Source organism: Lolium rigidum, chromosome 3 (genome assembly GCF_022539505.1).
Source record: "Lolium rigidum isolate FL_2022 chromosome 3, APGP_CSIRO_Lrig_0.1, whole genome shotgun sequence".
NCBI lineage: Eukaryota > Viridiplantae > Streptophyta > Magnoliopsida > Poales > Poaceae > Lolium > Lolium rigidum.
In genome coordinates this window covers 64,301,581-64,312,970 of record NC_061510.1, presented here as the reverse complement: position 1 = coordinate 64,312,970, position 11,390 = coordinate 64,301,581, and positions in this window count along the sequence as shown.

Genomic DNA, 11,390 nt, shown 5'->3' with positions numbered 1-11,390 from the left:
AATTAATTTGGGACTGGGAATCCCATTGCCAGCTCTTTTTGCAAAATTTTTGATAAGCGGATGAAGCCACTAGTCCATTGGTGAAAGTTGCCCAACAAGAATGAAAGATAAACACCACATACTTCCTCATGAGCTATAAAACATTGACACAAATCAGAGGTGATAAATTTTGAATTATTTAAAGGTAGCACTCAAGCAATTTACTTTGGAATGGCGGAGAAATACCATGTAGTAGGTAGGTATGGTGGACACAAATGGCATAGTGGTTGGCTCAAGGATTTTGGATGCATGAGAAGTATTCCCTCTCGATACAAGGTTTAGGCTAGCAAGGTTATTTGAAACAAACACAAGGATGAACCGTGCAGCAGAAACTCACATAAAAGACATATTGTAAACATTATAAGACTCTACACCGTCTTCCTTGTTGTTCAAACTCTATACTAGAAATTATCTAGACCTTAGAGAGACCAATTATGCAAACCAAATTTTAGCAAGCTCTATGTATTTCTTCATTAATGGGTGCAAAGTATATGATGCAAGAGCTTAAACATGAGCACAACAATTGCCAAGTATCAAATTATCCAAGACATTTTATCAATTACTACATGTAGCATTTTCCGTTTCCAACCATATAACAATTAACGAAGCAGCTTCAACCTTCGCCATGAACATTATAAAGCTAAGAACACATGTGTTCATATGAACCAACGTGAGCGTGTCTCTCTCCCACACAAGCATGATGTATTCAAATTTATTCAAACAAAAACAAAAACAAACACGACGCTCCAAGTAAAGTACATAAGATGTGACCGAATAAAAATATAGTTTCAAGAGAAGGAACCTGATAATGTTGTCGATGAAGAAGGGGATGCCTTGGGCATCCCCAAGCTTAGATGCTTGAGTCTTCTTGAAATATGCAGGGATGAACCACCGGGGCATCCCCAAGCTTAGACTTTTCACTCTTCTTGATCATAGTATATCATCCTCCTCTCTTGACCCTTGAAAACTTCCTCCACACCAAACTCGAAACAAACTCATTAGAGGGTTAGTGCATAATCAAAAATTCACATGTTCAGAGGTGACACAATCATTCTTAACACTTCGGACATTGCCCAAAGCTACTGGAAGTTAATGGAACAAAGAAATCCATCCAACATAGCAAAAGAGGCAATGCGAAATAAAAGGCAGAATCTGTCAAAACAGAACAGTCCAGTAAAGACGAATTTTATTGAGGCACCGGACTTGCTCAAATGAAAATGCCCAAATTGAATGAAAGTTGCGTACATATCTGAGGATCACTCACGTAAATTGGCATAATTTTCTGAGTTACCTACAGAGAATTAGGCCCAGATTCGTGACAGCAAAGAAATCTGCTTCATGCAAGAATCCAAATCTAGTATTAACCTTACTATCAAAGACTTTACTTGGCACAACAATGCAATAAAACTAAGATAAGGAGAGGTTGCTACAGTAGTAACAACTTCCAAGACTCAAATATAAAACAAAGTACTGTAGCAAAATAAACACATGGGTTATCTCCCAAGAAGTTCTTTCTTTATAGCCATTAAGATGGGCTCAGCAGCTTTAATGATGCACTCGCAAGAAATAGTAGTTGAAGCAAAAGAGAGCATCAAGAGGCAAATTCAAAACACATTTAAGTCTAACATGCTTCCTATGCATAGGAATCTTGGCATAAGGATTAAATCAAGTCTTCGTGACGAGCAAATGTGATGTGCTAGACGATCATTCCAGGTAGCCATTTGCACTGCAGCTTCGCTAACTGCTTCCCAGCCATATTGCCATTATAGTATCTTTCAGTACTGATGTTCACGGAGCTTCTATTCTTGTAGACAAGAGGTTGGGCCTCCAAGAGCAGAGGTTTGTAGAACAAGCAGCAAGTTTCCCTTAAGTGGATCACCCAAGGTTTATCGAACTCCGTGGAGGAAGAGGTCAAAGATATCCCTCTCATGCAACCCCGCAACCACAAAGCAAGAAGTCTCTTGTGTCCCCAACACACCTAATAGGTGCACTAGTTCGGCGAAGAGATAGTGAAATACAAGGTGGTATGAATAAATGCGAGCAGTAGTAACGGCAGCTGTAAAAGTGCTTGCTGGCGTGCAGTTGATGGTAGTAATATTGCAGGAAGTAAAGATGCAGTAAAACAGTAAACAAGCAGCAATAGCAGTATTTAGGAACAAGGCCTAGGGATCATACTTTCACTAGTGGACACTCTCAACATTGATCACATAACAGAATAAATAGATAGATGCTAGACTCTACACCCTCTTGTTGGATGATGAACACCACTAATCGTGTAGGATTACACGAACCCTCAATGCCGGAGTTAACAAGCTCCACAATATTCAATGTTCATGTTTAAATAACCTTAGAGTGCATGACAGATCAACATAACCAAACCAAGTACTAACATAGCATGCACACTCGTCACCTTCACACTACGAAAGGAGGCATAGATCACATCAATACCATCATAGCAATAGTTAACTTCATAATCTACAAGAGATCACAATCATAGCCTACGCCAAGTACTACACGATGCACACACTCGTCACCATTACACCGTGCGTGAGGAATAAACTACTTTAATAACATCACTAGAGTAGCACACAAATATATTGTGATACAAAACACATTGCAATCATAAAGAGATATAAATAAGCACTTCACTATGCCATTCATAACAGTGAATAAGTATTCTCGTGAAATATAGCCTAAGAGACCCACACGGTGCACACACCGTCACCTTTACACACGTGGGACAAGGAGTCTCCTGGAGATCACATAAGTAAAACCCACTTGACTAGCATAATGACATCTAGATTACAAGCATCATCATATGAATCTCAATCATGTAAGGCAGCTCATGAGATTATTGTATTGAAGCACATAGGAGAGAGATTAACCACATAGCTACCGGTACAGCCCCGAGCCTCGATGGAGAACTACTCCCTCCTCATGGGAGACAAGCAGCGTTGATGAAGATGGCGGTGGTGTCGATGGAGAAGCCTTCCGGGGCACTTCCCCATCCCGGCGGCGTGCCGGAACAGAGACTCCCGTCCCCCGCATCTTGGCTTCGCGATGGCGGCGGCTCCGGAAGGTTTTCTCCGGTTTCGTCGAACGTGGTAGGGTTTTCGCGACGGAGACCTTAAGTAGGCGGAAGGGCAGCCTCGGAGGGGGCCTGGTGGGCCCACACACTAGGGGGCGCGACCCCCTTCCGGCCGCGCCGCGGTGTTGTGTGGGCCCCCCGTGGCTCCCTCCGGCGGCTCTCGGTGTTCCGGAAGCTTCGTCCAATTATAAGACTCGGGCGTTGATTTCGTCCAATTCCGAGAATATTTCCTTACTAGGATTTCTGAAACCAAAAACAGCGTAAAACAAGAACCGGCACTTCGGCATCTCGTCAATAGGTTAGTTCCGGAAAACGCATAATAATGACATAAAGTATGCATAAAACATGTAGATATCATCAATAATGTGGCATGGAACATAAGAAATTATCGATACGTCGGAGACGTATCAGCCCCCTGACCTACCCTTCCGCCTACATATAGCCTTCGTCGCGAAACCCCCAGTACCGAGAGCCACGATACGGAAAACCTTACTGAGACGCCGCCGCCAATCCCATCTCGGGGGATTCAGGAGATCACCTCCGGCACCTCGCCGGAGAGGGGAATCATCTCCCGGAGGTCTCTTCATCGCCATGATCGCCTCCGGATCGATGTGTGAGTAGTCCACCCCTGGACTATGGGTCCATAGCAGTAGCTAGAAGGTTGTCTTCTCCTCATTGTGCTATCATGTTAGATCTTGTGAGCTGCCTATCATGATCAAGATCATATATTTGTAATGCTACATGTTGTGTTTGTTGGGATCCGATGAATATTGAATACTATGTCAAGTTGATTATCAATCTATCATATATGTTATTTATGTTCTTGCATGCTCTCCGTTGCTAGTAGAGGCTCGGCCAAGTTGATACTTGTGACTCCAAGAGGGGGTATTTATGCTCGATAGTGGGTTCATGCCTCCATTAAATCTGGGACAGTGATGTAAAGTTCTAAGGTTGTGGATGTGCTGTTGCCACTAGGGATAAAACATCGATGCTTTGTCTAAGGATATTTGTGTTGATTACATTATGCACCATACTTAATGCAATTGTCTCGTTGCTTGCAACTTAATACCGGAAGGGGTTCGGATGATAACCCGAAAGTGGACTATTTAGGCATAGATGCATGTCTGGATAGCGGTCTATGTACTTTGTCGTAATGCCCCGATTAAATCTCATAGTACTCATCATGATATATGTATGTGCATTGTTATGCCTTCTTTATTTGTCAATTGCCCAACTGTAATTTGTTCACCCAACATGCTATTTATTTTATGGGAGAGACACCACTAGTGAACTGTGGACCCCGGTCCAATTCTTTACATCTGAAATACAATCTACTGCAATACGTGTTCTTTACTGTTTTTCGCAAACAATCATCTTCCACACTATACAATTAATTCTTTGTTTACAGCAAGCCGGTGAGATTGACAACCTCACTGTTACGTTGGGGCAAAGTACTTTGATTATTTTGTGCAGGTTCCACGTTGGCGCTGGAATCCCTGGTGTTGCGCCGCACTACACTCCGCCGCCATCAACCTTCAACGTGCTTCTTGGCTCCTACTGGTTCGATAAACCTTGGTTTCTTTCTGAGGGAAACTTGTTGCTGTACGCATCACACCTTCCTCTTGGGGTTCCCAACGGACGTGTGTCTCACGCGCCATCAGTCTCTCTAAAAGTCTAGATATTTTCTGATAAAGGTGTTTGAACAACAAGGAGACAGTGTAGAGTCTTATAATGCTTGCAATATGCTCTTATGTAAGTTTTGCTTTACTGGTTCATACTTGGGTTTGCTTCAAATAACCTTTCTAGCCAAAGCCTTGTACTGAGAGGGAATGCTTCTCGTGCATCCAAAACCTTGAGCCAAAACCTATGCCATTTGTGTCCACCATAACTACCTGCTATGTGGTATTTTTCTGCCATTCCAAGTAAATTGCTTGCGTGCTACCTTTAAAATTTCATTCCTTGTCTTTGCAATACATAGCTCATGGGAAAATAGCTTAAAAACTATTGTGGTATTGAATATGTTGCTTATGTATCTTATTTCTTATAAGTTGCTTGTTGAGCGGTAACCATGTTTCTGGGGACGCCATCAACTATTACACCTTTGTTGAATATCATGTGAGTTGCTATGCATGTTCGTCTTGTCTTGTCGTGGTATCGTCACGGCATATGCTACGGGGTAGCTAAAGAGAGGTGGTTCCTGTATGGGCGTCGACGGTATCCGGATGCGGGATTGGTACACAGCACGCGGTGATGTACCCAGGTTCAGGGCCCTCGCGGTGGAGGTAAAACCCCTACTCCTGCATGTCTGATGTATATGACAGTATATGGTGTTACATAGTTGCTCCTTGAGCTGTTTGTCCTGAGAAGGAAGAAGCTACTGTGAGCTAAGAGGAGCCTGGCCGGCTTGGAGAGAGCCTGGCCGGCTGCTCGTATGTGAGCTGAGAGAGAGAGAGGGCAGCGCTGGCCCTAGAGCCAATGAGCCTGAAGGGCTCCCCCTGGTGTGCCTTATATAGGCCTGGCACCCAGGGGACAAGAGGTGGCCCGCATGTACTGTACATGATATGACTACTGGGGTCTTATCAACTATACACCACAGCACCACTGTTCGCTACAGGGACTAGAGCTGGCCCTATCGATAGCCTGGCAGGAGTAGCACGATCGCTTGTCTCGTCGCTGTACGTAGCAATGCTTGATCGTACTCCTGGCAGAGGGATCCAATGACTTGATCGTTCCTTGGATGGTGAAGCTGGCTCGTGCGTGGCCTTCATCAGCCGGCCATGCATGTACGTGGAGCTGGCCACGCGGAGTGCATGGGAGCCGGCCATATAAGCATGCATGGTGGAAGCTGGCCACGCATGCACGTACGTAGCGGAGCCGGCCTGGGAAGCGCGGCGATTGGAGAGCGCGTCGGCAGGACCGCGACCAAGCGATCGATGGCGCGGCCAAGCGGCTCGCGGCAGCCGAACAGAGCGAGCGGAGGCGGCCCAGGATGGGGCGCAGTCGGCCGCGGCCCAGAAGGGTGAAGGCGGCCCGGGGCGAAGCAGGCGCGGAGGCCGGCGTGGCCGAGCCGGAGCCGACGCGGGATGAAGCCGGCCCGGCGGGGCGCCGGCCGAAGTCGAACGGGCCGTGCGGGAGCGAGCCGGCCGGAGAGGATCCGGAAGTCGGCCTAGTGTGCGGTCCTTCTTCTGTTTTCTTCTTTCCTTCATATCTTTTGTTGTGATGCATATTTTCTTGATCCGCGAAGTGCTGCGCGCTCGTAAACTCGAGGACTTTGCCATACCGGGGGTCATTCCCCCGACATTAGCCCCCGAGCCTACGTGGGACTCGAATAGCAGTCGAGTCGCGGGGAGGGTCCCGAACGCGATGTTGATGATGTAGATGATGATGGCGATGTCGATGTAGCCCATGGCGTGGCGTGGGTGAGATGCGCAGAGTCGCCAAGGCTGATCTCAACCATGCGTAAGGCGGCGAAGGCGCAGCCGGACGAGGCGCGAAGGCGCAGTCGAGCGAGGCAGCCGGACGGGGCGGCGAAGGCGCAGCCGGACGAGGCGACGAAGGCGCAGCCGGATGATGTCGGAGGCGCAACCGGATGATGGCTGAGGCGCGGCCGGATGATGGCGGCGAAGGCGCAGTCGGATGATGTCGGAGGCGCAGCCGGGCGGTGCGCCGAAGGCGCAGCCGGCCGAGGCGCGAAGGCGCAGCCGGACGGGGCGGCGAAGGCGCAGCCGGACGAGGCGCGAAGGAGCAGCCGGATGATGTCGGAGGCGCAGCCGGGGTGGTGCGGCGAAGGCGCAGCCGGACGAGGCGCGAAGGCGCAGCCGGACGATGGCGTCGGAGGCGCAGTCGGACGAGGCGCGAAGGCGCAGCCGGGTGATGGCCGAGGCGCAGCCGGACGAGGCGGCGAAGGAGCAGCCGGATGATGGCTGAGGCGCAGCCGGACGAGGCGCGAAGGCGCAGCCGGATGATGGCTGAGGCGCAGCCGGACGAGGCGGCGAAGGCGCAGCAGGACGATGGTGGCGAAGGCGCAGTCGGATGATGTCGGAGGCGCAGCCGGGCGAGCGGCGAAGGCGCAGCCGGACGAGGCGCAAAGGCGCAGCCGGGTGATGGCTGAGGCGCAGCCGGACGGGGCGGCGAAGGCGCAGCCGGACGGGGCGGCGAAGGCGCAGCCGGATGATGGCTGAGGCGCAGCCGGACGAGGCAGCGAAGGCGCAGCCGGATGATGTCGGAGTCGCAGCCGGACGAGGCGCGAAGGCGCAACCGGATGATGTCGGAGTCGCAGCCGGACGAGGCGCGAAGGCGCAGCCGGGTGATGGCTGAGGCGCAGCCGGACGAGGCGGCGAGCCAGACGATGGCTGAGGCGCAGCCGGACGAGGCGCGAAGGCGCAGCCGGATGATGGCTGAGGCGCAGCCGGACGAGGCGGCGAAGGCGCAGCAGGACGATGGCGGCGAAGGCGCAGCAGGACGATGGCGGCGAAGGCGCAGTTGGATGATGTCGGAGGCGCAGCCGGGCGAGACGGCGAAGGCGCAGCCGGACGAGGCGCAAAGGCGCAGCCGGGTGATGGCTGAGGCGCAACCGGACGGGGCGGCGAAGGCGCAGCCGGATGGGGCGGCGAAGGCGCAGCCGGATGATGGCTGAGGCGCAGCCGGACGAGGCAGCAAAGGCGCAGCCGGATGATGTCGGAGTCGCAGCCGGAGGAGGCGCGAAGGCGCAGCCGGATGATGTCGGAGTCGCAGCCGGACGAGGCGGGAAGGCGCAGCCGGATGATGGCTGAGGCGCAGCCGGACGATGGCGGCGAAGGAGCAGCCGGATGATGGCTGAGGCTAAGCCGGACGGGGCGGCGAAGGCACAGCCGGACGAGGCGGCGAAGGCGCAGCCGGATGATGGCTGAGGCGCAGCCGGATGGGGCGGCGAAGGCGCAGCCGGACGATGGCTGAGGCGCAGCCGGATGAGGCAGCGAAGGCGCAGCCGGCAAGGTGGACGCGGTGTCCGCCGGCTTGTGCTGAAGAGCACCCGGAAGTGGTCGCTGAGGACCGCCAGCTCGAAGGCTCTGGGCCGCTGGCAAGGTGGACGCGGTGTCCGCCGGCTCGTGCTGAAGAGCACCCGGAAGTGGTCGCTGAGGACCGCCAGCTCGAAGGCTCTGGGCCGCTGGCAAGGTGGACGCGGTGTCCGCCGGCTCGTGCCGAAGAGCACCCGGAAGTGGTCGGCGAGGACCGCCGGCTCGAAGGCTCTGGGCCGCCGGCAAGGTGGACGCGGTGTCCGCCGGCTCGTGGCTGAAGAGCACCCGGAAGTGGTCGGCGAGGACCGCCAGCTCGAAGGCTCTGGGCCGGCGGCAAGGTGGACGCGGTGTCCGCCGGCTCGTGCCGAAGAGCACCCGGAAGTGGTCGGCGAGGACCGCCAGCTCGAAGGCTGCGGGCCGCCGGCAAGGTGGACGCGGTGTCCGCCGGCTCGTGCCGAAGAGCACCCGGAAGTGGTCGGCGAGGACCGCCGGCTCGAAGGCTCCGGGCCGGCGGCAAGGTGGACGCGGTGTCCGTCGGCTCGTGCTCGAAGAGCACCCGGAAGTGGTCGCTGAGGACCGCCAGCTCGAAGGCTCTGGGCCGCTGGCAAGGTGGACGCGGTGTCCGCCGGCTCGTGTCGAAGAGCACCCGGAAGGTGGACCCTGGGGTCCGCCAGCTCGATGGAGTCCATCGGAGATAGTCATATAAGAGACAAAGTTAGTCAGTAAAAGACATATAATATATGCAGCCTTAGCAGTGCTAGCTTTATGTAGAGGGATGTCGGCTAGGTTTTGTCCGAGCCCCCTGGAGTCATTTTCATGTCCCCCCGCTCTTTGGCTTTTTCTCTTGCCAGCCATACAGCCGGGTTGCGGTCTGTAGCTAGGTCAAGAGTGGGCCGCAAAGTGGAGCGCACAGTACTTAGACTTTGAGGGGCGGACTCATTCGAGCTGACATCGGCGAAGGCCGGATTGCCCAAGGTGATCTCTCTTTGGACGTTGTTCATGTGAGGCGACCTCCAGCTTTTGCTCTTGCTAGCCATGAAGCCGGGTTGCGGACAACAGCTGAGTCGAAGAGTGGGCCTTTGGTACCGTACACACTACTAAGCCGTCTTTGGGATAGAGCATCGTGGACCAGCCGGCGAGCCCCCGGGACGAGTTGAGTCGGTCCGGGGTTAAGCAGCGAAGTGCGGCGGAAGAGGGGGTAGCCCCCGAGTGTAACTCGGGTTACCCGGCTGAGCAGCGGTGCGGAGAGTTACTCAGCAGTACTTACATTTTGTTTTCGTTGTAGGGTTGATCTCGATAGTGATGACGAGTTGTTGAAGCCGTAGAGGCGAGGGAGTGGCTGGTGGCCTCAGCCGGCTTGGCTCCAGCCGGCCAAGCCATCAAACGCGCTGCGGGTGGCGCTGAGGGGCGCAGCCGGTAGGCGAGTCGGTGCAAGCGCGGCCGGAAGAGTGCGAGGGCGCAACCGAAAGGTGGCGAAGGCGCAGCCGGATGAGGGCGGAGGCGCAGCCGGTGTGAGAGGGGACAGCCCCCGAGTGTCTCTCGGGGTGGCCGATTCGCGCGCGCGGGGAAGTGTCGATGGCTGATGGCCTCAGCCGGCTTGACTCCAGCCGGCCAAGCTACCAAACGCGCTGCAGATGTACGAGTCGATGCAGATTCCGGCTGCCCAGATTCAGCCGGACGGGCGACCAAACGCGCTCGGGCTGGTTCAGTCGGTGCAGGCTCCACTCATCCCATTCCCAGCCGGCCTGGACAGGCGGAACCGGTACGAGCGGAGTCGAGCGACCAACCAAACAGACCCAGCCCCAGTCGGGACAGCCCGCCCAGCCGGCACTGGCACAGCCGGCTCAATCGATTGAACATCGAGCGGATTCAGTCGGCGGCATGTTTTCAGCCGGACAGATATTTTTATTTTTCAGCCGGTGAGCTATTTTCAGCCGGATCATCATTTTTTTTTTCTCAGCCGGCAAGCAACTTCTTTTCAGCCGGCAACCCCTTTTTTTTTTCTTTTTGAGCCGACGAAGTATTTTCTAATTTCAACCGGCCACTTATTCTCTTTTTTTTTTTTTCTTTTCAGCCGGCCATGTCAGTCCAGCCGGCCCCACGTTTCTTTTCTTTTCACCCATGCACTCTTTGGCAGGGGAGCGATAGGCTCACGCGGCAGCCGGTACAGGCGCGGCGGGCGGAGCATCGCCGGGGCAAGCCGGCCGCGGCGAGCCGACGACGAACATGAGCCAGGCGCAGCCGGTAGTGGAGCTTGGCGCGGTGGCGCGCGGGAAGAGCCGGAGCCGCGAGTCGGAGTTGAAGACGAAGCCGGCCGGGGCTACGTGGAGCAGCCGAAGGGCGCGCTAGGCGCGGCCGAAGCCGGAGATGGCGCAGCCGTATGACAATTGACACAGCGGTGAGCCGGCCATGGCGCGAGCCGGCAGTGGGCGCGGCGCTACTGCTGCTTGGAGAGGACCGGGCGCTGATGGTGCATGCAGCCGAAGGTCGCAGCTGGTGCGGTCGAGGGGCTGGCGTGCTCGAGAGGATGCGGCTGCGGAAGCTGGAGATGGCGCGGAAGCCGGACTTGGAGACCACGCGGGAGCCGGCCGCGATGAGGTTGGGCGGAGCCGGCGACGCTGCAGGGCGCGCAGCCGGAGCAACGGCCTTGAGTGCGCGGCAGCCGGAGCCGGCCACGGCGACGGAGTTCGCGCGGGAGCCTGCTTGGTGATGGTGCTGCGGCTCTGCTGGTGCCCAGCTGACGCTGCAAACGTGCGCACGCGTGGATGCTTGCCTGGGCCTTGATATTTTCTTTCGCTGCTGCTCGCGCGCATGCAAGCGGTGGTGGCCGTGGCAAGCGGGAGTCGGCCATGGCGAGGTCGATGTTGGCGGAAGCCGGCCCGGTGGAGGCAACGCGCAGCCGGAGATGAACCAGGGCGTGCTCGGGCGCAGCCGTTGCAGGCCGGAGGGCGCGCTGAGGGGCGCGGTAGAAGTCGGAGATGGGCACGGAGGCAGTAGCAGCCAGAGGTGGCCGTGGCGGAAGCCGGAGATGGCCGCGGCGAAGCCGGACGGGCGCAGGTGCGCAGCAGCCGGAGGTGTTGGCGACGGAGCCGACCGTGGCGTGGCCAGGCATGCGAGCCTGAAGCGGAAGCCGGAGCTGGTGATGGCCGTTGGTGAGGTGGTCGCTGGCCGCCCGGCGCAGCTGCGCGGCAGCCGGAGGTGGCCTGAGCAGCGCTGACCGGCGGGCGGACGTGGCGGAGGTCGACGCCGGCGAGCGGCAAGCGGCC